The sequence below is a fragment of the Dendrobates tinctorius genome, unplaced genomic scaffold (genome assembly GCF_039654945.1).
Source record: "Dendrobates tinctorius isolate UK_male_01 unplaced genomic scaffold, ASM3965494v1 ptg000214l, whole genome shotgun sequence".
NCBI classification, from domain to species: Eukaryota; Metazoa; Chordata; class Amphibia; order Anura; family Dendrobatidae; genus Dendrobates; species Dendrobates tinctorius.
Genome location: NW_027361881.1, coordinates 11004714 through 11030716, shown reverse-complemented (window position 1 = coordinate 11030716; position 26003 = coordinate 11004714).

Sequence of the window (26003 nt, the reverse complement as noted above, 5' to 3'; positions counted from 1 at the left end):
GTCCTCAAAATCTCTGAAAGCAAACGGTATGTGGGGGGTTTTAACCTTAACTTGGTTTACTGCCAAGGATATGCAATTTCTCTGACACTGTGGGCTCCAGCGTACAACGTCACCCAAGTGCCAGTCGATGACAGGATTGTGCTGGCGTAGCCACGGCATACCCAGAATAACTGCAGAGGTTAAATTGTCCATCACAAAAAATGACACCAGCTCAGTGTGTACGGCTCCCACAGACATAGCAACCTTGGCAGTAACAAACTTAACCCCCTCCTGAATAATGGATGTGCCATTAATAGCCGTGGTTTTAATAGGGGCGTTAAGTTTTAGTAGAGTTACACCCAGATTCCTAGCAGTCAAGGAATCCATAAAATTTCCTTCAGAGCCACTATCCACATACGCGTTTAAACACAGCGATTTCTGACCACATGAAACTGAAATGGGTAATAAAACTTTAGCCGCATCTGCGGGCAATACCTGAGCCCCTGGGCAACCATAGCCAGAGTAGTTGTCCAGAGACCGACGTGCCTGGAGCATGGATCTCTGAGGTGCAGCTCTCTCCCTGAAGACTCCAGACTGCCGCATAGTTGTCCAGGAAAATGAGAGAGATCTTCCAGGCTGTGCACTGCAACAGGTGTTCAGGCTAAAAATCAGCTCAGTCAGAAGAAGAAAAAAAAAGTTCAGGGAGACTGCTTTTGTATATGTTGGGTATATACACAAGAAGCAGTTCATTTTAGGGCCGGATATAATGTAACGTCCGTCTGCGGTTCTGGGCTGCAGCCAGGCAACACCCCGAGAAGCACTGATACCCTTTACCCCTATACAGGGATCTGGATTTACAACAGAGCCCAGGAGGTAGCTGTCTGAATAGGAGCAGCGGCCAGAGCAGGACGGTCGTCAGAGGGAAGTACAAAAACGGCAGGCAATAGCAGAGTCAAATTCAGGCCAAGGTCAGAGTCAAAAACCAGGAGGGCGGAAGAGGTACAGAATCGTTAGGAAGTAGCAGAGTCAGAATATCCAGGCCAAGCTCAGAAACCAGGAGAGTAGCAGAAGTACAGAATCGTCAGGCAAAAGAGGGGTCAGAAATCCAGGCTGAGGTCAGAGTCAAACAGAAATCAATCACTAAGTAACACACAGGGGAACCAAGAATATATCCGGTGGCTTGCAAGACCAGTCCCAAGGTATTTGAGGGATCAGGTCATCCCTCACAGGTTCCTGGACTGGTGATGTCATTAGGGCCGCCCCCAGGACCAGGCCAGACGGTGTTGCAGTAACCCCCTGGTGACTGACAGAGGGGCGGAGCCTGCGCAGGAGCCACTTCTCTGTCACCACCATAACTCACGGGCGGACCACGGCACCTCCCAGTGGCCGAGGCAGGAACAGCCGTCCCCGAGTCTGACAGTGAAGTGTCGGTCTGGCGCCTCCTAGTGGCCGTGACCGGAACAGCAGGCCTCGAATCCAACGGTGACGTGACAGACCGGCGCCTCCTAGTGGCTAAAGCTGGGACCATAGGCCCTGAGTCTGACGGCGACGTAAGAACCACGGCGCCTCCCAGTGGCCGAGGCAGGAACAGCCGTCCCCGAGTCTGACGGTGAAGTGGCGGCCCGGCGCCTCCTAGTGGCTGCGACCGGAACAGCAGGCCCCAAATCTGACGTAGACGTGACAGTACCCCCCCTTCCAAGAGGGGCCTCCGGACCCTCAAAACCTGGTTTGTCAGGGTGAAGGAGGTGAAACCTTCTAATTAGTGCTTTTGCATGGATGTCCCATGCAGGGACCCAGGACCTCTCCTCCGGGCCGTAGCCCCTCCAGTGTACCAGATACTGTACGGACCCTCTTACAAGGCGGGAGTCAAGGACACCCTGGACTTCATACTCCAAGGACCCTCCGACCGAAACGGGAGGAGGAGGGGACGGGACAGGGTGAATTGGGGAGCGACACAACTTGAGGAGAGACTTGTGGAAGACATTGGGTAATTTGAAAGACTGAGGGAGTTTTAAACGGAAGGCCACCGGGTTAATCACCTCTATAATCTCGTATGGACCAATAAATCTGGGACCCAGTTTAGCAGACGGTACTTTAAGCTTGATTTTAAGCTTGATGTTTTTGGTGTTGAGCCAAACCTTGTCTCCAACTCCCAGGTGCGGTCCTTTGGATCGCCGTTTGTTCGCTGCCGAGGTCTGTCTAACCCGGGCCCCTTTCAAGTTAGAGTTTACCTCAGACCAAATGGTTTTTAAACGATGTATATTTTTCTCTACCCCAGGAAGCTCCGACATTCTGGCCGAGAATGAGCCAAAGCGCGGATGCAGCCCGTGGTTGCAGAAAAAGGGGGTAGACTTAATGGAGTCCTGATACTGATTGTTTAGGGCAAACTCGGCTAGTGGCAGATGTTCTGCCCAATCGGACTGGTGTTCTGAGACGTAGCAACGAAGGTATTGCTCCAGAGCCTGGTTGACACGTTCGGTTTGCCCATTGGTTTCAGGGTGGTAAGCCGAGGAAAAAGATAGCTCAATACCAATGCGTTTACAGAACGCCCTCCAGAACTTTGACACGAATTGGGTACCCCTGTCAGACACAATATTGACCGGGGCACCGTGTAAACGTACCACATGTACAATAAACAGTTTGCTCAACGTTTCCGAGTTAGGTAACCCCGACAGGGGGACAAAATGACATTGTTTACTGAACCTGTCCACCACCACCCAAATACACGTCTTTCCATCTGAGGACGGTAGGTCCGTAATGAAGTCCATGGAGATGTGGGTCCATGGACTCTCGGGGGTGGGCAAGGAGTGGAGCCAGCCGGCAGGGCGAGTATGGGAGGACTTGGCGCGGGCACAGACCTCACATGCTAAGACATATTCTTTGCAGTCCTTAACCACCGTCGGCCACCAAAAATTCCTAGTTATCAATCTGGCGGTATTATTGAGACCAGGATGGCCTGCCAAGACAGAGTCATGTGATTCTCTAAGCACTTGTAGGCGAAACGCAGGCGGAACGAACAATTTGTTGGGTGGCGTAGTGTCAGGGGCTTGTTCTGGGGATTTACGGATCTCCTCCAGAAGGTCCAATGACACTGCGGACACAATGATCCCAGTGGCCAATATCGGAACTGGTTCACAGTCCTCGGCTTGTGAGGGGCAGAAACTGCGAGAGAGGGCATCGGCCCTCACATTTTTTGTACCAGGGCGGAAGGTGATTATAAAATTAAACCTAGAGAAAAACAATGCCCACCTTGCTTGTCTAGGATTTAAGCTTTTTGCTGATTCTAGGTATGTCAGGTTCTTATGATCGGTAATTACCGTGATCTTGTGTTTGGCGCCCTCGAGGAAGTGACGCCATTCCTCGAAGGCCCATTTAATTGCCAATAGTTCCCGATTCCCAATATCATAGTTTTTCTCCGTGGGAGAGAATTTGCGGGAAAAAAACGCACATGGACGAAGCTGAGTGAGGGATGTAGTGCCTTGTGATAGCACTGCTCCCACTCCGACTTCAGAGGCATCCACCTCCACAATAAATGGACGGTCCAGATCCGGCTGAACCAAAACTGGGTTGGCCACAAAGCACTCTTTTAACGTAGAAAACGCCTGAATTGCCTCAGGATTCCAGTTGGCCACGTCTGCCCCTTTCCGGGTCAGATCCGTGAGTGGCTTGGCAATCTCTGAGAAACCTCTAATAAACTTGCGGTAATAATTAGCGAACCCCAAAAATCGCTGCAGCGCTTTCAGCGATTTTGGTTGCACCCAAGCCTTAATAGGCTGGACCTTGGCAGGATCCATGCGGAAGCTTTTACCTGAAACCATGTATCCTAAAAACTGTACCTCCTCAGCAAAAAAGACACATTTCTCTCCAGTTTAGCAAACAAGGAGTGTTCACGTAATCTTTGTAGCACAGAACAGACGTGTTGAGAGTGTGTCACAGGGTCAGCAGAGTAAATCAGAATGTCATCTAAATACACGACGACATACACCCCACAAATGTCTCTAAAAATATCATTAACAAAGTGCTGAAATACGGCAGGTGCGTTGCTGAGTCCGAACGGCATAACCAGGTACTCAAAATGGCCAAGGGGTGTATTGAAGGCCGTTTTCCACTCATCTCCCTCTCTTATGCGGACCAGATTGTATGCCCCCCGGAGGTCAAGTTTAGTAAACCAACGGGCTCCTGTTAGCTGATTAAAAAGATCAGGGATGAGTGGAAGCGGATACTGGTTTTTTATAGTGATTGCATTCAACTCCCGATAATCAATGCAGGGTCTGAGACCACCATCTTTCTTCTCCACAAAGAAGAACCCGGCCCCAACTGGAGAAATGGACAGTCTGATAAACCCTTTTCTTAGGCTATCTGCAATATAGTCATTCATGGCCTGACGCTCTGGGCCAGAGAGATTAAATATTCTTCCCTTAGGGAGACGGGCATCCGGAATCAGATCAATAGGGCAATCATACTCTCTGTGAGGGGGTAGCTTTTCAGATTCTACAATAGAAAAGACATCCTCAAAATCTCTGAAAGCAAACGGTATGTGGGGGGTTTTAACCTTAACTTGGTTTACTGCCAAGGACATGCAATTTCTCTGACACTGTGGGCTCCAGCGTACAACGTCACCCAAGTGCCAGTCGATGACAGGATTGTGCTGGCGTAGCCATGGCATACCCAGAATAACTGCAGAGGTTAAATTGTCCATCACAAAAAATGACACCAGCTCAGTGTGTAAGGCTCCCACAGACATAGCAACCTTGGCAGTAACAAACTTAACCCCCTCCTGAATAATGGATGTGCCATTAATAGCCGTGGTTTTAATAGGGGCGTTAAGTTTTAGTAGAGTTACACCCAGATTCCTAGCAGTCAAGGAATCCATAAAATTTCCTTCAGAGCCACTATCCACATACGCGTTTAAACACAGCGATTTCTGACCACATGAAACTGAAATGGGTAATAAAACTTTAGCCGCATCTGCGGGCAATACCTGAGCCCCTGGGCAACCATAGCCAGAGTAGTTGTCCAGAGACCGACGTGCCTGGAGCATGGATCTCTGAGGTGCAGCTCTCTCCCTGAAGACTCCAGACTGCCGCATAGTTGTCCAAGAAAATGAGAGAGATTTTCCAGGCTGTGCACTGCAACAGGTGTTCAGGCTAAAAATCAGCTCAGTAGAAGAAGAAAAAAAAAAAGTTCAGGGAGACTGCTTTTGTATATGTTGGGTATATACACAAGAAGCAGTTAATTTTAGGGCCGGATATAATGTAACATCCGTCTGCGGTTCTGGGCTGCAGCCAGGCAACACCCCGAGAAGCACTGATACCCTTTACCCCTATACAGGGATCTGGATTTACAACAGAGCCCAGGAGGTAGCTGTCTGAATATGAGCAGCGGCCAGAGCAGGACGGTCGTCAGAGTGAAGTACAAAAACGGCAGACAGTAGCAGAGTCAAATTCAGGCCAAGGTCAGAGTCAAAAACCAGGAGGGCGGCAGAGGTACAGAATCGTTAGGAAGTAGCAGAGTCAGAATATCCAGGCCAAGATCACAAACCAGGAGAGTAGCAGAAGTACAGAATCGTCAGGCAAAAGAGGGGTCAGAAATCCAGGCTGAGGTCAGAGTCAAACAGAAATCAATCACTAAGTAACACACAGGGGAACCAAGAATATATCCGGCGGCTTGCAAGACCAGTCCCAAGGTATTTGAGGGATCAGGTCATCCCTCACAGGTTCCTGGACTGGTGATGTCATTAGGGCCGCCCCCAGGACCAGGCCAGACGGTGTTGCAGTAACCCCCTGGTGACTGACAGAGGGGCGGAGCCTGCGCAGGAGCCACTTCTCTGTCACCACCATAACTCACGGGCGGACCACGGCACCTCCCAGTGGCCGAGGCAGGAACAGCCGTCCCCGAGTCTGACAGTGAAGTGTCGGTCTGGCGCCTCCTAGTGGCCGTGACCGGAACAGCAGGCCTCGAATCCAACGGTGACGTGACAGACCGGCGCCTCCTAGTGGCTAAAGCTGGGACCATAGGCCCTGAGTCTGACGGCGACGTAATAGAACCACGGAGCCTCCCAGTGGCCGAGGCAGGAACAGCCGTCCCCGAGTCTGACGGCGAAGTGGCGGCCCGGCGCCTCCTAGTGGCTGCGACCGGAACAGCAGGCCCCAAATCTGACGGAGACGTGACAGTTGCAAGGAAAACTGTTGGTCATAGCAACCAATCACAGCTTAGCTTCTTTTGAACAGCTCTGGTGAAATGAAAGATGCTTCGTGATTGGTTGGTGATACACACACATTGATTTTTATATATAGAGATAACATGTGTGAGGCAGTAACCGGTGTCACATGTAGTGGTCGCTGTGTGCTACCCCCAGGATGCGCACAGAGGCGTATTGAGGCCATGAGAGTGCATTGAAGTCACAGGCGTAGCTGTGGTTGCAATGCAGACCAAAAGAGAGCATAGGTCTTGGACATGCTGGTTGTCCACGGCAGATTTAGGGAAAACCTGCTCTGTGCTTTTGTGTTTTGAAACTGACTGCAGGACGTTAGTGGTGCAGGCCGTTTCATTCCCAGCCCGGGATTTCCATGTGGCTGAAGGCCACAGGTTGCTAGTTAAAAGCAGTATAGGGTTTGGGTTTGTCAGGTTCAGTGTCAGTCTGGTGTTTGGAGGAGTACAGAGCAGAAGGCTCTGCAGAGCTCCACCTGTGTGAGGCAACACAGGCCAGCGGAGCCAAACAGCCAAGGCAGCTGAAAATCCTGGAATTCACAGTGTACATAGCGGTGCAGTCGCCCACGGCAACAAGTCAGAGGTGGACTGGCATGTTTAGTGACTGTAAACTGGAGGATCTGGTTTCCGGCAGCGATCCAGAGGATATTGTGTACTGTGTAGTGCTGTGAGTTGGACTTTAACATGGTGGTGCAGTCGCCCACGGCAAACGATCAGAGGAGGACTGGCGTGTTTAGTGACTGTAATCCAGAGGATATGTGCCCACCTGCGATCCGGAGGTGGACTGTCCTGATTCCCGGCTGCCAACTGGAGGATATCGTGTGCTGTGTTTTGTGAGCTTTAAAGACCCGTTTTGTTTTGAACTTTGCTGGGTCACTGCCTCATCACTGCACAGTGTGCTACCGCTGCAATACACATGCTACATAACTTATCCTTCTACTATTGTTATCTGGCACTGTATTATTTGTGCAGGTTTTTTTTCTGCAACCCTTTATTCTTTTCTTAAACAGACCTTCTGAACACATGAAATAATGACCCAGGAATCCCCCCACTCAGGTTCTCTTCGCCCATTATGCCATGTTGCTTCCAACCAGAAGTTCTAATCTTGTTTAATTATTCTGCTTCTCTTCCAGTAATGTACGTTAGACATGGATCCTCATATCCATCACCATTAGTAACGGTTAGCAAATAGCGGGGTTACACAAAGGTTATAGATTAGGAACATTAAAGATGATTGATGGCCGCCCCCTCCTCCTTATAGACCGTCACGTGACCTCTTCTTTTCCTATCTGGATCTTTCGTAGCAGCTCCATTGTACACGAGGGTCATGGCCGGTCTCAGAACATCCTCAGTCTTTGATACATAAATTGATACAATGTTTCTTTCATTGTGATTGATTCTTGTATCCTCCACTTGTTGAGACGTCTGTGTCGCAGACCTTCCTGACAATGGAGATGAATGATATTTGTCAGGGAACATACGAGATGTCCCTGGTGGCCTCCAAACCAAGATGTGATAGATTGATCTGAAGATTTCCTTAAGGAAAAGAGATGTTAGGGATGTGTCGCACTGGTGCCCCCCCAACGCCATTACCATCCGATCCACACATGATACAGAAGGATCTCATAGACTCGATCTGAAGGTTGTATAGAAAGAGGCAGATTCCTGCAATTATCAAGGATTATTAATTACCAGCAAGTGAAAATGAAGATTGATGTCTGTGTAACATTCCTGCGTCTTCCGAATGTTTCCAATTAGGCCAAACAATCTGTAACATTAACTCATAGGGAAATATTCAGGAAACGATTCTATTGTTGTTTGTACTGTGTAAGAATTGTATTTGTGTATAAAGCTGAGCAATGGAATGGTAAGTGTCATTATTTACTAATGTACCCAACAATGTATGTACACAGTGACTGCACCAGCAGAATAGTGAGTGCAGCTCTGGGGTATAATACAGGATGTAACTCAGGATCAGTAATGTATGTACACAGTGACTGCACCAGCAGAATAGTGAGTGCAGCTCTGGGGTATAATACAGGATGTAACTCAGGATCAGTAATGTAATGTATGTACACAGTGACTGCACCAGCAGAATAGTGAGTGCAGCTCTGGGGTATAATACAGGATGTAACTCAGGATCAGTGATGTAATGTATGTACACAGTGACTGCACCAGCAGAATAGTGAGTGCAGCTCTGGACACACCCAGGAAGAGGAGGAGCGTCTGTGCTGAGCGTCTGCAGGCTGGGGTTTTGCTAAGCTCCTGGGAAGGGAGGTTTTTTTCCTGCAAGGACTTTCCATCTGCCCCCTTCCCAGGAAAGAGGACTCTCCCTGGGACTGAGCGCCGGGGCTGTGCCCCTGGCTCCCACCCTCCGGCAAGCCAGCTGGGGGTGGGGGGCCTCATCCACCACAAGGAGGCCCAAGGCACAGCCAGCAAGTCCCAGGGATGGGGAAAAAGCGGACACCAGGGGGCCGCAAGGCTCCAGGGTCCGGGACCCCCGAAGTGAAGGCTGTGGCGGGCCCTTCCCCCGGAGGTGCAGCAGCCGGCAGAGGTGAGGCGGGGCCCCCCCTTAACATCTGGGGCTCCAAGGTTGCGGGAGAGCCAGCTACCACCTACGCCTCCCGCATTCATGCCCACCTCTCCGAGTACGAGGAGGCCGGCAAGCAGCTCAGGAGACTCCGGGGGGAGTTGGAGGGAGCCCGGGTCATCAGTAAAAACAGGCTCCCTGCCTCAAAGAGAGCGGAGGTCACCGCCACGGTCAAGCGGCTGAAAGGGGAGATTCGGGCCCTGGAGGACAGGCGAAGTTCCATCATGGCCGGCAGCGGCCCCTTCCATGAAAAGCTGCAGAACGAGGACCGGTTCAGGGCCATGGCCGGTGGGTCTCCTGGGGGGTCAGGAGTCCCCATCCAGGTGGAGGAAAGCGAGGAGGAGGAAGAACAAGATGGCGCCCACACCACATCCGGGCCACCTCCACCTGAAGACCTGGCGGACACCAGCGTGAGTCAGGTAACATGCAGCGGGATAGCCCCCGAGCAGGTGGCCCTCCCGCTGGACTCCAGTAACGCGGAGGAAAGCGGGAGCGAGGGGGAGGATGGAGGGAGCGGGAGTAGTTCTGAGGGGGGCTGCCTCATCCTTAAACAAGTACGGCAGACTGAATCCCCAGCACGGTTTGGCACGCTGTTGTTTGGGTATGAAGTCTGCCCGGAGGATGAGGCAACCGGGAAGAGGAGAAACAGGAGGCGCAGGCGTAAGGCCTCTGAAGGCGTGGAGGAACAACTGGTTTTTGCTCCTCTTCCCGGGGCCCCTCTGTCCCGCTGTGTGGAACCCGCTACCCACCCCGGCTCGGGCCCTGTGGTGGGTCCGCAGCGAGGGAGCGGGGAGAGAGATGACTGTTGTGACCTGACTGTCGCATCTGGTGACAGTTCAGACCAGGGCAGCGACATGGAGGTCGGTGCTGGTTGTGGTGTTGGTGGTGGTGTCCAGGCTCAGCCCTCGGTGGCAGGGGAGGCTGGCCTGGCACCAGGTAAAGTTGGTACAGCCAGGGCCGCACCTCCGGCGGCGAGTGCTGGGGCTTCTGGACCCCCCACGTACGGATCCGCTAAGTCTGGATCGCTAGTGGGGATCCAGAAGCCTAGGAAGGGCGAACAGAACATCAAGCAGCAGCTGAGGCGGTGCAAAGTGCTGGTCGCTCCCATGTCGGCGCCTGTGGTGAGAGCGGGGTCTCCGGCACGTCGACCCAAAAAGGGGTCCGTGCAGGGGGCTCCGCCGCCGCTGGGCGACGAGGGGGAGTGGCCGGCCTTGCCTGTCTCAAGTGGTGGGCATGGGGTGGCAGCGGTGGTCCGTGAGGGGGGCGTGGCCTCCCCGAGTGTTGCCCGGCCTGCAAAGGCTGTGGCGTGCGGGGGGGCATGTCCTCCTCGGCCGTCATCCCACCCGCTACGTCTGCGTCGCACGGGGGGGGCATGGCCTCGCAAGGGGTCGCCGCTCTGCCCGTGGTGGCTGTGACTGGTGGGGGGGCGTGGCCTCAGCGGTCGCGACTCCGCCCGCTGTGCTCGCGTCACCCGGGGGGGCCGTGGCCTCGCAGGGGGCCGCGGCTCTGCCTGGGGTGGCTGCGACCGGCGGGGGGGGCGTGGCCGCTGCGGGCCCGCTGCCCTCTGTCCCACCCACCCTTCCAAGTAATGCTGTGCTGCCCCCAAAAGCTGGCGGGGAGTTGTCAGGGTCCCCGGCCCACCTACCTTCATCTGAGGGTGCGGGGACTCTGGCGCTCCCTGGCAAGCCGGCGGCGGGGGTGAAGAAAAGTGCAGGGCAGGGAGCGGTGCCAGTGGCCGTCCCTGCCCAGAGTAAACAAAACTCAGCAAAAGAAAAAAAAATGGAGCTGAAACCAGGAGCTGCTGTTGCTCCTAGGCCCAGCCAGGGCAGAGTGCATGATGTCATCTGCACTGAGGCATTTAAAGGGGCAGCGGCGCTCCTGGACAGGAGCTGGAGTAGCTCCCAGCAAGAGAGCTCAGGGCCCCCAGCAGGCAAAGAGAGGAACTACACTGGTTTGGGAAATGTTAAAAATGTAAAAAATGTAAATAATGTTGCTATGTTCACCAATTGTGCGAGTGAGAGTGAGTATGAAAGCGGAGTGGACATATTTGAGGAGATGTTTGCTGAAGTGAATGGTGATATGAGTGACATGGATGAGGGAGTGAGTGCTACTGTGAATGTGGGTGAGTGTGCTGGAGTGAATGCAAATAATAAAAGAGTGAATGGGAGAGTGAGTGGGAGGACGAATGAGGGTGCTGGCACAAGTGGTGGTAGTGGTGGGAGGGCTGGCCCGTCTGCCCCCCTGGCCGCAAGACCCCAACATAGTTATGCGGGGGCCGCGGCTGGGGGTCGGGGTGGTCCTCGGGGTGGTCCTGGGGGGGTCTCCTCGCCTCCGGGCTCCAGGGACGGCGCTTTGCACCACCGTTTCCTGGAGGCCCTCAAAAAAGGAGAAAGGTCGATAGTGGTAGAGGGGAGGACAGTGGACTTGTCTTTCTGGATAGAGAGACATGGCCTTGCTGCCTTCCAAAACCAAAGGGAGGGAGGGACTGTTTGGTCTCTCCCCACAGCCGGGCAGGGGCCGCAAAGGAGGAATGTGGTCCGTCTTAGGTGGGGGGGCAGTGAAGCTTGTCCACCTAGGAGCAAGGTGGTGGAGCTCCTCCTTAAGATGGGCTTCGGGGCGAATGACATCTTTGCCCTGATACATCCTTCGGCGTCCCGCTTCTTCGACGTCAGCTTTGTGCGGCCAGAGGGGCTTGAGCTCTTCTGGTCTAACTATGAGCTGGTGCGGGAAGAGCCCGGATGGCGAGACTTCGTTGCGCAAGCGGTGTCTCGCCAAAATTCCGTCAAGCGAGTGACCGTGGTCACTTGTAACGAGTCACTTGCCGGTGTGGACATTATGACGTGGCTTTCCCGTTACGGGGAAGTCACCGAGGTCCCCAAAAAGAACAGGGACGAATTCGGCATCTGGTCGGGGGGCTGGACCTTCATGGTTAAACTGAAGGTTTCCGGCGGCACGGTCACCCACATCCCTTCCTCGGCGTTCCTGGGAAGGGACAGGATCCTGGTCTTCTACCAGGGGCAACCGAAGGTCTGCCACAAGTGCGGCGACCCCACTCACTTCAGCGCTAGCTGCAAGGTACAGAAATGTGCCTTGTGTGGTGGGGTAGGTCATCTGGCCGCCTCGTGTAAAGACATTCGGTGTCACTTGTGTGGTGACCTAGGTCACCCTCTCAGCCGCTGCCCTCGCTCCTTTTCTAATGCGGCTGCAGGCCCGGCGGGAGGAGTCCGTGAGGGAGAAACCTCTGGCGGCGCTCCTGCAGCTGTGGCAGGTGGTGGCAGAGGGGAAGGGGCTGAGGGACCGGTGAGGAAGGGCAATGCCAAGGTGAGGGGCCCCGCGTATGTGCGGAGGCAAGAAAAACGCCATGGGGGTGGGGGGCAGGTGAAGTCTCGGGCAACCGGGTCGATGCCTGCTCCTCCCTCCAGGCCCGTGGCAAAAGCCTCTGAGGTCCTGAGGGAGAGTGTGGTGAGAGAGGAGATCAGGAGGATGGAGAGGGAGGATAAAGCGGCTGACTCGGACGGGTCCTCACAGTATGAAAGTGTTGATGAGGAGGTCCAGGAGCAGCCTACAGCAGCGGGTGGCAAAAGTAAACGTGCCAATCGTAACAAATCGGGGGGGAAGAAGGCTGGCAAGCCTTCAAAATCTCCCCCGCCCCCGACCACCAGGGTGCGCACGGAAGGGCCCGCTGACCCCCCTCTGATTGATCTCTCCAACCGGTTCAGCGTCCTCGGAGGCTCGGATGATGGGCCGCAAGACGAGGATGCTGGGCCGGGGGTACCACCGGAGGGTCCTTCGGGGGATGGTGGGGTCCGTCCCTCAGGGGGCAGTGTTCCTCCTGGGGGGGGGACAGACCTGGAACCCGGGGGCGAGGACACCGGGGGGGGTGGGATGGACACAACGGGAGCTTCCCTGAAAAGGAAGGTGTCCGACCCCTCCCCAGGTGGAGGTGATAGCAGTGGTAAGAAGTTGGCCATCCAACTTGATCACCCATGATGGCGGAACTCGCCCCGTTGACGCTGGCATCTATTAATGTTGCCAGCATAAAGTCAGATGCGGCTCGCTTCACGGCCTTTGATTTTTTCTCCCGGATTGAGGCAGAAATTTTATTCTTGCAAGAGACCAGACTAACAGACATGGGGGCCATCTATAAAGCACGGAGGGAGTGGAGGTGCGGGCCCTCATACTGGTCTCTTGCGGCCGAGCCGTATAGCGGGGTGGCAGTCCTTTTTAAGACTGCAGCTGTTGAATGCCGACGGGTTACTGAGTTGGAAATGGGGAGGTGCCTGATCCTAGATGTCTTCATGAGGGGACAAGAGCTCCGGCTCATCAACATCTACGGCCCGCAGTCCAAGTGGGACCGCAAATGTCTCTTCCTGAGGATCAAGCCCTTTCTTTTTACGAGCCGGCAGGTGGTCTTCGGTGGGGACTTCAACACCATTACGAGGTCCCGTGACCGGGGGGGTCCCGGAGATCGCCTGGCTTATGATAGCGTCGCGTTGAATAGCATAGCCAGCGAAGCTCGCCTGGTGGATGTCCACATCCGGCACACCCCAGGTCACGGAGGTTTCACCTACCATAGGGGTAGCTGTAGGTCTAGAATAGACAGGTTTTTTTTGAAGGAGGACGCCATCTTTTCTGCTGTGTCCGCCGTTGAGGTGGAGTTCTCCGATCACTGTCTAATTTTCTTTTCTCTGAATGTTGCAGAGACTCATCGGATGGGAAGAGGGCTGTGGAAGCTCAATTCGTCCCTGCTGGAAGAAGCGGAGGTGAGACAATCCTTCGAGGACTTTCTTCAGAGCCAGGTACCGCTGTTGGATCTCTGTAGTAGTAAGCCAGAGTGGTGGGAGATCTTCAAAAAGCGGGTGGCGGGGTTCTTCCGTCAGCTCTCGAGCCTCAGGAGTCTGAACAGGCACCGCTTGTACCAGGCCCTGGGGAGGAAACTCGAGCAGCTTGTCTCGACTGGAGGTGACCGTGAGGAAATCTCCAGAGTGAAATCTTTGCTCAAGAGGTGTCAGTATGATAGACACACATCTTTAGTTTTTGAGAGGGACTTCGGGAAGTACCGCTCACCCGACCCTTACCGAAACTGTAAGATGTCAGTGAATTGTAAGATGGTGACAGGACTGATCGACAGTACGGGGTCCCTGAACAGATCCAAATCAGGGATCCTGGAGGTGGTCAGATCCTTCTACTCACACCTCTTGGAAAAGAAGGATCTGGATCGGGACAGGATGTCGGCTTTCCTGGCTGAAACCGTCCCTGAGCCAGGGGGTGATCCCTCTCTTGGTGTTTTGGCAGAGGAAATCAGGGAAGAGGAAGTGAGACTGGCCATTGATGGGCTTCGGCCCAAGAAATTGCCAGGTCCGGATGGCTTAACATCCGAGTTCTATAAGACTTTTAGGGACTCCTTGGTCCCCCTCTTGACAGGGGTATTTAATGAGTGTCTCTCCTCGGGCACTCTTCCCGACTCAATGAGGAAGTCAGCCCTCATTATTCTGTCAAAGGGTAAGGATCCGTCCCGTATCGAGAATTGGCGTCCCATAGCGCTTCTCGATACGGACCGGAAGGTTCTGGCCAAGGTGCTGTTTAATCGGCTGGTGAAGTTTGCACCCCGGCTCCTTTCAGGGGCCCAGCATTGCTCTGTTCCGGGCCGCAGTACTTTTAGTGCTGTGCTCGGTGTCCGAGAGGCAGTGGAGCAGGGTAGGGCAGGTCACTGGAGGGGGTACTTGCTGTCATTAGATCAAGCGAAAGCCTTTGACCGGGTCAACCACGAGTACCTCTGGTCCGTCCTTTTGAGGTATGGTCTGCCTGGGAGGTTTGTAAAATGGTTAGAGATCTTGTACCAAGGGGCTGAGACTTTTCCGCTGGTGAACGGTTGGTCAGGTCGCCCTTTTGAGGTGGGTTCTGGGGTCCGTCAGGGCTGTCCGCTGAGCCCGCTTTTATACGTGTTCGCGATCGATCCCTTCCTAAGGAGGGTAGATCGTGGACCGTTGGCGGGAGTCGGGATGGACCAGGCGGGCTCTGGGTCCTCTCTGAGGGTGGTGGCGTATGCCGATGATGTTTCCCTTTTCGTGTCCTCGAGAAGGGAGGCGGATTGGGTCATGTCGGAGGTAGTGCGCTACTCGGAGGCATCCGGGTCCATGATCAACCGGGATAAGTGTGAAAGTCTCTGGCTGGGAGGGGGAGATCCCAGGTTTGATCTCCCGGACACCCTTCCAGGGCCCCAGGCCACCGCCAAAATTCTAGGCATCGAATTTGGCCCCGGGGATTACCCCCAGCAAAATTGGGAGGGCAGACTTAAGATCGCCGCCCAAAAGGTGGACCAATGGAAGGGTTGGTCTTTAACCCTGAGGGAAAGGGTTGCCCTGGCTAAAGGCTTTCTGCTACCTTTATTAATATACCTGGGCAGTGTGTGCATCTTGCCGGAACCTCTCTGGACACGGGTCTATAGCCTGTTCTTCCAATTGTTATGGGGGAATAGGCTTAACCTAATCAAGAGGGAGGTTACATACCGTACGAGGAGACTAGGTGGGTTGGGTATGGTCAACCCGGTGGTGTTTCTAGTAAACACCTTTCTTAAGACTAACATCTCCAACCTCTGGCTAGAGAGGGCTCCTCCGTGGGTAGTCTCCTGCAAGGGTTGGCTTTGGCCTTTCTTCCAGGAATGGGAGACAGGAGGGCAGGTGAAGGACCTACGCACACCTCATGGGCATCTCCCGGCTTACGCTACCCCGGTTCTGAAGGTGATCCGCCGGTGGGGTCTGGGAATGTGGGAAATCAGGACCATGTCGAGGCAATGCCTTGACAGGAGGGTCCTGTTGACCCATTTCCAGAAGCCCCTGGCCCTTAAGGATTGCCCAGGCCGGGATCTGGAGGTCGGGCTGGGGCTTTTAAATTCTAAGCGGATCCCCATGAAGTTTTGGGACTTGACCTGGCGTTGCTTCCACGGGAGGCTGTATGTAAAGGATAACCTGAAGTGCAGGAAATCCGATGATCGGGGTTGTCCCCGTGAGGAGTGTGGCGACGTGCTGGAAAGCATGGAGCACTTCCTGCTTCAGTGTCCCTTTAATGCAGAGGTGTACAACAGGGTGGGTGCTTCCATACGTTGGCCGCGGCTGGCGTCCCTCTCCTACGCTGAGTGGGTTTATGGAGCGTTCAGATCCCTGGGTGGCCGGGACCCGTGCACTTTATTTCTAGTCAGTGTAGTGGTTAGGTTCTACACTTGGAATGCACGGTGCCTAGTTTCGACGCGGAAAAAAACCCTCCCAAGGGATGAGGTGGTAGGAAACATCTTGGGTGACCTGGTGAAGGTCCGTTCTTTGGAGTTCGAAAGGTTGGGTGTGAGGAAGGCCTCTTGGCTTTGGAGAGGCCTCTCCTTTTAAAAACGCACTCAAGGGAGAGCTAGCTCCGTGTGAATGAGGGTAGGGATAGCATAAGTTTCACTGGGTGTGCTAGGGACAGAAGTAGGGGCAGATAGGGACAGGGAGGGACAGGCACTGAGGGACAGATAGAAAGTTAGTTATATTAAGTTAGGTGGAGTAGGGACAGGAAGGGACAGATAGGGACAGTTTCTTTAGGGACAGAAGCAGGGACAGTCTTAGTTGTTGAGGGACAGGGTGAATGAGTTAGTGAGGGACGGGGCCTCGAGAACTCCTTTTCCTGGTGGTGGGCTAAAGCATGCCACTCTAGACTTTTGTTTTGGAAACATAGAGCATTAATGGATATTGGGCTTGCAGGCACTGATCTTGGGTCTGCAAAGGAAAGTGTGTGGTGGCAAGCCAAAACAAATATGGTAATAATGTTATGTGGTGTATATGTAGATATATATTGTATATTTGTATTTTTGTGTATTATACATACTTTCTTTTGTTTTAGTTAGGAGTGCATGGGAGGGTGTAGTGAGGTTGGGAGGGGGGTGAATGGGGGGTGAGAATGGGAAAAGAGGACCTTTATCCGAAGGGAAAGTGGATGGACAAATCGTGGAAAGGAAAAGAAGAATGGACCACGTGGTAAATAGCATAGGTTTTGGGTGGAGCCGGGTGAGGGTTTTCCTCTTGGAGCATAAACTGTTTTTGCCAAGAGATAGATGTGATAGGCCATGAACATTGATGGACCTTGTGTGTTTCGTGTAATGGGCCATGGACTTTTGGACCTTGGGTGTGGTGGGGGGATGATAAATAAAAAAAAAAAAAATATTAAAATTTAAAAAAAAAAAAAAAAAAAATTTCGTAGAGGTGTTAGGCTGGTGCTGGGGTTTTGCCAGTATAAGTGGCTATGTTTTTTTTTTTTTAAGGCAGAAGGGCCGGAATATGGTTTTTTTTTTTTCTTTATTACTTGTATATAGGTATGGGTGCAAAGCGCGAATGGAGTGTGAAAGGGTGTGCGTAGGGGATGAATGTGTTACATAGGGGTTTCTTTATTTCAAGTTGTATAGGGGTGGAGGGATCCTGCTGGGGCCCTCTAGGCTGGAAAGCCTGGGGGATCAGGTAAAATTGCGAGGTTTGCACAAATATTTATGTCGGGAGCATTGTTTGTCTGCTATGTATTGTGTTTTGTATTATGTAGTCTGTTATGTATTGTGTTTTGATACTTTTATAATAAAAAAGAGCTACAGGATGTAACTCAGGATCAGTAATGTAATGTATGTACACAGTGACTGCACCAGCAGAATAGTGAGTGCAGCTCTGGGGTATAATACAGGATGTAACTCAGGATCAGTGATGTAATGTATGTACACAGTGACTGCACCAGCAGAATAGTGAGTGCAGCTCTGGAGTATAATACAGGATGTAACTCAGGATCAGTAATGTAATGTATGTACACAGTGACTGCACCAGCAGAATAGTGAGTGCAGCCCTGGAGTATAATACAGGAGGTAACTCAGGATCAGTAATGTATGTACACAGTGACTGCACCAGCAGAATAGTGAGTGCAGCTCTGGGGTATAATACAGGATGTAACTCAGGATCAGTAATGTAATGTACACAGTGACTGCACCAGCAGAATAGTGAGTGCAGCTCTGGAGTATAATACAGGATGTAACTCAGGATCAGTAATGTAATGTATGTACACAGTGACTGCACCAGCAGAATAGGGAGTGCAGCTCTGGAGTATAATACAGGAGGTAACTCAGGATCAGTAATGTAATGTACACAGTGACTGCACCAGCAGAATAGTGAGTGCAGCTCTGGAGTATAATACAGGAGGTAACTCAGGATCAGTAATGTAATGTATGTACACAGTGACTGCACCAGCAGAATAGTGAGTGCAGCTCTGGAGTATAATACAGGATGTAACTCAGGATCAGTAATGTAATGTATGTACACAGTGACTGCACAGCAGAATAGTGAGTGCAGCTCTGGAGTATAATACAGGATGTAACTCAGGATCAGTAATGTAATGTATGTACACAGTGACTGCACCAGCAGAATAGTGAGTGCAGCTCTGGGGTATAATACAGGATGTAACTCAGGATCAGTAATGTAATGTATGCACACAGTGACTGCACCAGCAGAATAGTGAGTGCAGCTCTGGAGTATAATACAGGAGGTAACTCAGGATCAGTAATGTAATGTATGTACACAGTGACTGCACCAGCAGAATAGTGAGTGCAGCCCTGGAGTATAATACAGGATAAGTAACATAATGTATATATACACTTGTTACTCTCTGTGTATTGACATTTGGATATGTTTATTGCAGTATATATTATTTTTTGTTTGCGCAGTCTTGCTGCAGTGCAGGTTATACTCACATTTATAATCACGTTATGATGCCTTTTCCCCGGTTGTATGTATCACTTTGGCTCGCTATGAATTCCTCCCCCCGGGTTTTTGCTCACTTCTTACTTTAGACAGTAAATGGCTTCTCAAGGGCATTTTGTCAATGGAAATCCAATTGCACATTAAACCTTTGAGATATTTTTTCTTCCTGATGACTTAAAAGTATATTTCTTCCAACATAAGCAAACAAGGACACAGGTAGCAGAGAAGATAATCCAGGGGCGCGTGGCGGAGTCCTTGCCTTGGAACTTCGCCTTTCCAGTAACTTTTCTTTGAAAACCACATTAGAAATTGTCACAGCAATAAACCTGCGCTGGCAGCCGACGCTTATCAGATGTGTTCTTAAGCACCTGGGCTGAGAAGAGAAGCATTCCACATGGCGGCAGATATTGAAGATGCAATAGAAGGAAAGCAGTCATCCATTTACCACTGAGTCCGCCTGAGTTACCCGGTGTTTTCTGGATTCAATATGCTTAATGGCTCCAAAAACTCTGTCTGGAACTTTAAATTAGGGACTGAGTAAAAGACACCTCGTCTGTATCCAACTGAGGAGCGTGAACCTGGGTGCACGGAATTAAAGGATGACTTATAATAAGGAGCCAAACCAAGTTGTGTTTCGGGGTGTTTACCCCTCATCAGTGCAAAGTAGATGATCTGGAGGAGAGGACTCTCACAGGAAATCTAAGGGGGAATAAGGCTGGGTGAGAGGCCTCTGACAGGGGATCTAAGAGGGGATAAGACTGGGTGAGAGGCCTCTGACAGGGGATCTAAGAGGGGATAAGACTGGGTGAGAGGCCTCTGACAGGGGATCTAAGAGGGGATAAGACTGGGTGAGAGGCCTCTGACAGGGGATCTAAGAGGGGATAAGGCTGGGGGAGAGGGCTCTGACAGGGGATCTAAGAGGGGATAAGGCTGGGGGAGAGGGCTCTGACAGAGGATCTAAGGGGGGATAAGGCTGGGTGAGAGGCCTCTGACAGGAGATGTAGGGGGTAACAAGGCTGGTTGAGAGGCCTCTGACAGGGGATCTAAGAGGGGATAAGGCTGGGTGAGAGGCCTCTGACAGGGGATCTAAGAGGGGTTAAGGCTGGGTGAGAGGCCTCTGACAGGGGATCTAAGAGGGGATAAGGCCGGGTGAGAGGCCTCTGACAGGGGATCTAAGAGGGGATAAGGCTGGGTGAGAGGCCTCTCACAGGGGATCTAAGAGGGGATAAGGCTGGGTGAGAGGCCTCTGACAGGGGATCTAAGAGGGGATAAGACTGTATGAGAGGCCTCTGACAGGGGATCTAAGAGGGGATAAGACTGGGTGAGAGGCCTCTGACGGGATCTAAGAGGGGATAAGACTGGGTGAGAGGCCTCTGACAGGGGATCTAAGAGGGGATAAGGCTGGGTGAGAGTCCTCTGACAGGGGATCTAAGAGGGGATAAGGCTGGGTGAGAGGCCTCTGACAGGGGATCTAAGAGGGGATAAGGCTGTGTGAGAGGCCTCTGACAGGGGATCTAAGAGGGGATAAGACTGGGTGAGAGGCCTCTGACGGGATCTAAGAGGGGATAAGACTGGGTGAGAGGCCTCTGACGGGATCTAAGAGGGGATAAGACTGGGTGAGAGGCCTCTGACAGGGGATCTAAGAGGGGATAAGGCTGGGTGAGAGTCCTCTGACAGGGGATCTAAGAGGGGATAAGGCTGGGTGAGAGGCCTCTGACAGGGGATCTAAGAGGGGATAAGACTGTGTGAGAGGCCTCTGACAGGGGATCTAAGAGGGGATAAGACTGGGTGAGAGGCCTCTGACGGGATCTAAGAGGGGATAAGGCTGGGTGAGAGGCCTCTGACAGGGGATCTAAGAGGGGATAAGACTGTGTGAGAGGCCTCTGACGGGATCTAAGAGGGGATAAGGCTGGGTGAGAGGCCTCTGACAGGGGATCTAAGAGGGGATAAGGCTGGGTGAGAGGCCTCTGACAGGGGATCTAAGAGGGGATAAGACTGTGTGAGAGGCCTCTGACAGGGGATCTAAGAGGGGATAAGACTGGGTGAGAGGCCACTGACAGGGGATCTAAGAGGGGATAAGACTGGGTGAGAGGCCTCTGACAGGGGATCTAAGAGGGGATAAGGCTGGGGGAGAGGCCTCTGACAGGAGATGTAGGGGGTAACAAGGCTGGTTGAGAGGCCTCTGACAGGGGATCTAAGAGGGGATAAGGCTGGGTGAGAGGCCTCTGACAGGGGATCTAAAGGGGATAAGACTGGGTGAGAGGCCTCTGACAGGGGATCTAAGAGGGGATAAGGCTGGGGGAGAGGCCTCTGACAGGAGATGTAGGGGGAATAAGGCTGGGTGAGAGGCCTCTGACAGGGGATCTAAGAGGGGATAAGGCTGGGTGAGAGGCCTCTGACAGGGGATCTAAGAGGGGATAAGGCTGGGTGAGAGGCCTCTGACAGGGGATCAAAGAGGGGATAAGGCTGGGTGAGAGGCGTCTGACAGGAAATCAAAGGGGGAATAAGGCTGGGTGAGAGGCCTCTGACAGGGGATCTAAGAGGGGATAAGACTGGGTGAGAGGCCTCTGACAGGGGATCTAAGAGGGGATAAGGCTGGGTGAGAGGCCTCTGACAGGGGATCTAAGGGGGGATAAGGCTGGGGGAGAGGCCTCTGACAGGAGATGTAGGGGGTAACAAGGCTGGTTGAGAGGCCTCTGACAGGGGATCTAAGAGGGGATAAGGCTGGGGGAGAGGGCTCTGACAGAGGATCTAAGGGGGGATAAGGCTGGGGGAGAGGCCTCTGACAGGAGATGTAGGGGGTAACAAGGCTGGTTGAGAGGCCTCTGACAGGGGATCTAAGAGGGGATAAGGCTGGGTGAGAGGCCTCTGACAGGGGATCTAAGAGGGGATAAGGCTGGGTGAGAGGCCTCTGACAGGGTATCTAAGAGTGGATAAGGCTGGGTGAGAGGCCTCTGACAGGGTATCTAAGAGGGGATAAGGCTGGGGGAGAGCTCACTGACAGGAGATCTAAGGGGGAATAAGGCTGGGTGAGAGTCCACTGACAGGAGATCTAAGGGGGAATGGGCTGGGTGAGAGTCCACTGACAGGAGATCTAAGGGGGACTAAGGCTGGGTGAGAGTCCACTGACAGGAGATCTAAGGGGGACTAAGGCTGGGTGAGAGTCCACTGACAGGAGATCTAAGGGGGACTAAGGCTGGGTGAGAGTCCACTGACAGAAGATCTAAGGGGGAATGAGGCTGGGTGAGAGTCCACTGACAGGAGATCTAAAGGGGAATGAGGCTGGGTGAGAGCCCTCTGACAGAGGATCTAAGGGGGGATAAGGCTGGGTGAGAGTCCACTGACAGGAGATCTAAGGGGGACTAAGGCTGGGTGAGGGTCCACTGACAGGAGATCTAATGGGGAACAATGCCCGATGAGAGGCCTCAGACAGGGGATGAAAGGGGGAATAAGATTGGGTGAGAGTCTTCTGACAGGGGATCTAAGGGGGAACATTTCTCCTTGTGGAGAGCACCAATTCGGCATAAGGAGACTTATCAGCCATGCAATACTCCCTGCACATGGAGTTTCTGGTTTGGCTTCTTATCCTAAGTCATGTTATAGGGTCAGTCTTGAATTTTATTTTCACAACCTCTAATAGATGACACTAGAGTCTTCGTCCTCTTAATCTCTTTATTGCCATTTACTACTGTGTAGCCCCCAAAATTAAGTCACCATGTCCCAGGCGGGCACCGTGACATCACCCGAATGATTCTGTAAGGCGGCCAGCTGTAGTGTTCCCACACCCTGGTGCCCTCGTTTCTGGCAATCCCTGGCTCACTTCTGGCAATCCCTGCCTTGCTTCTGGACAATCTCTGTCCCGTCTGTGCTTTTAGGCCCACCAGCTTCCTACCATTCCTTTGTCTGGTTTCAAAAGGAAAAGGTGCCAGACTCGCCATCTCAGCTTCAAATGCCCCAGTCGTAGACCCCTAATCCTCTTCGGGATGGTTTCTATTCAAGCTGGTGAACGCCTGCATGCCACTCAGCCTGGGGCCCCTTTCTGCATTAGCAGCCTTATCCCCATGGCTAGCAGACTGTCTTTCTTCACTGCTACATCCTGACTGACTACTGACCAGTAATAATAGTATGGTGCACTACTCTTTCGCTCCTCCCAACTAACAAACCCCTACTGCTCACTATACCTACTCTAAGACTCTGATGCCCTATCACTAATGTGCACCACTAATCTAATCCCACTATTGCCCAATGCTATATTCTATTCTATCCCTAAGCCTATAAGCAGTGCATATCAAGTACACCCACAACATTACTTGAATACATTAACATTGGTAACCGACAAGGTACCGCACACAATCCATGTGAACAGCGCCAAAAGAGGGGGAGGCATGTGACAACCTCGGTCACCTCCTTACATATCAGACCAACTGTTTGCAGATTTTCTTGTTCTGCACTTAGCAGAATGGCAATGGGATGCTTCCCTTGGATCCATCATTCCTGTTCCGAGCTCATCCAGTTAAAAGCAAAAGTCTAACAAGCCTTCAAGAATCGGCAATGGCGGCTTAATAGCCGCCTGCCCACAAGATATAGAGCCTCTTTGTAAATGCGTCTTTAATAATTCAGACTCATGTGTAGGGAATGCAAAGCAGGTCCATCTATTAGACCGGTCACTCGGGTTTTGATGTTATTTTCCCACCGCGCGGTCAATTATTTCCAACCATGCGCCATTCCTTTATTTCCATAAATCTATAATATTCCCAATAATCTTCATTTTATAAATGGCGTCTACATTGGTGGCTGACAGGTTCATGTAACTAATGACTTGGGATGTCTCCCTTGGTGATAATCAACTCTGGTCACTGACAACGAGTTAGGATGTAACTCCCACGTATCACTAGTCAATACCAATCATCTAATTGATTGATCAACAGGGACGCCGGTGACGTTCGCTCCCTTCCGTATCTGCCGTCAACTTGTTTAAGATTCTGCTCATTCATCGGTTCCTGCACTGACGAGATTCTCTCTGCTTCTTCTTCTCCTCCTCACTAAAACCACTTTGATTTTGTAATTTCTATTATGTGGAAAGATGTTTTAGAAGCCATGTGATTTATTCTAAACTTGTTACCACTTGTTTTCCTGAGATAGTCTGACGTGATGGAACATAGTGGGAGATGTCGGAGCCAGAGCCACCAAATGAAGCACTAATAAAGATATGGTTATAGAAAGGTGGAGGAGATAGGGGCTACAACTCAAGCACCTAGCATGAAGAATAACCCATCTCTTCTGGACTCCTGGAGCGGGAGATAAGTAAATGTAGACCCTTGGGGTAACTCTTGGGTCCCTTGTCTACCCCACTTTTGGGTTGATAATTTAGTCCTAAATTATGGCCAGTTATTTAGCCAAGATTATCTACTCATGCCATCATTTCCTACGATCTCTTCAAAGTTGACATTTTGCCAAAGCTTTTGTATGGTCTTATCCTAATTTCAGGAGGAGATAGAGGTATGCAGACCCTCCACTGACTTAGTAACAAGGGCATCCTTTGTCTATCTACAACATTCTTCTCAACGTGAAAATGATGTAGTCCTCAATGGGGTCATGACATTGATCCAAGGCTTTCTGATGCCTACTCAGGCTTTGATTCACCATTAATTCCAAAACATTGATTGGTGAAGCAATAGAAACCAAAATTACACTAATATATGTATTCAGCCCCTAAGGTATGCTTTTGGGACAGGTAGATGAGACAGGAGCTATGACTTGAGCATCTCCATGAAGAAGAAACCATCTTCCTTGAAACAGCTGGCCCCAACTGGGTTTAGTAGTTGACTCCTTGATGGTGGGTTCCTTATTTCCACCACCCGAAGATAGACAACTATGAAGTCCCCAATCATTCCCTGTTATCTACACAAGGTTGTATGCCTACTCTTGCCCCGCTGTCCTGTCCTTGCCTTGCTGTCCTTTTCTCTCATGCACAAAGCCTGGACGTTAGCATCAGTCAGTCCTCAGCAGATTATTTCTGCATAACTTGAATTAGCTGATCATATTCCTTCTTCCTTTTGAGCTTTAGAGTCCTGAGGATGGAGTAGCTTAACAGTTTACACCCTCAATCACTGAGTCTCTCCTCCCCACGGACTAAGGTTGAGCTATAATGGAGTTACATTAGATGCCATGCAGATATGGCGGTATAAATCTTACATCTGTTCCTTTTTTATATAAATGCACCATCCATAAGAGAATGTAAATGTTGCACTGTCTAGTCACTTCTCATGGGCAAGCCATGAGAGAGGGGAGTCAAGTAGGCCAGGGACAAATACCAGCAGTGCACGTCAAAGGCAGAGAGGCAAGACAAATGAATAGTCAAAGTCTGAGGTCAGGCAACAAAGATCTTAGTACATCAATGGCAAAGGGGCAAATATTCAAAAGGCAAAGTATGAGGTCAGGCAACAAAGATCAGAGTATGTCAACGTTAAAGGGGCAAGACAAACAAATAATCAAAAGGCAAAGTCCAAGGTCAGGCAACAAAGATCAGAGTACGTCAATGGCAAATGGGCAAAACAAACAAATAGACAAAAGGCAAAGTGCGAGGTCAGACAACAAAGATCAGAGCAGCAGAACACAGAGCACACAAACCACTGTGCAAAGCTAAGACTGGCAATAATCTGACCATTGCCAGCCAGCTGAATAGCTAGGCAATCATCCATAAAGGGTGACACTTCAGGGAAACTCAGCTGGCCCGTCCTGATTGGGCTGCTGGACAATCCTTAATTTGCATGGGGATAGCCCCGCATGCCCATGCCATTGATCTGGCGGCCGGGCTATCCCTGGAATCCATAAGGTCGACAGAGGTGTCACTCACTGCGTCCGTAGGACACAGCGAGTGGCGGAATCTTAACAGTAAAAACTTAAGAACTATGCATTTTACACCTGCGCGGCGCACCTGTAATCATTCCTAGGTGAAGCATAAAAGCACCTATTTTCACGGTAGTGTCTCTTTAATCGGGTCTCATGTGAATAGAACTTGGATTATCGCCATCTGGATCCCTTGGGATATAATTTCTGTGTTCAGCTTGTCAGACAAGTGTATGCTTTCTCTATAAGACATCCAATCATTACGGAGAATGGAACTCGCAGCAAAAAGCATTCCCTCACCGACCCGCAGAAGTGAACAGCCATAAAAGCCTGAAAGCCCAGGAGGTAATAATATAGATAGTGCCGCGTCCCAACTCTTATTATTTATAATTACCTTAAGTGGTTTAGCTATCAGTGATAGTTACGGGCTATTTCTTTTCGATTGCTATTAATGTTTTCTAATGTCGGTTGCCCTTTAATACCCCCCACCCGTTCCCCACCTGCCCATTAGCGCTTGCACAGTCAATATACTATTGTATGGGAATTATTATCTGCGCTGCGTCCTGATAATAGCTCCGGGTAATTGACAACTGATCTGGACGTCGCCATCAGAT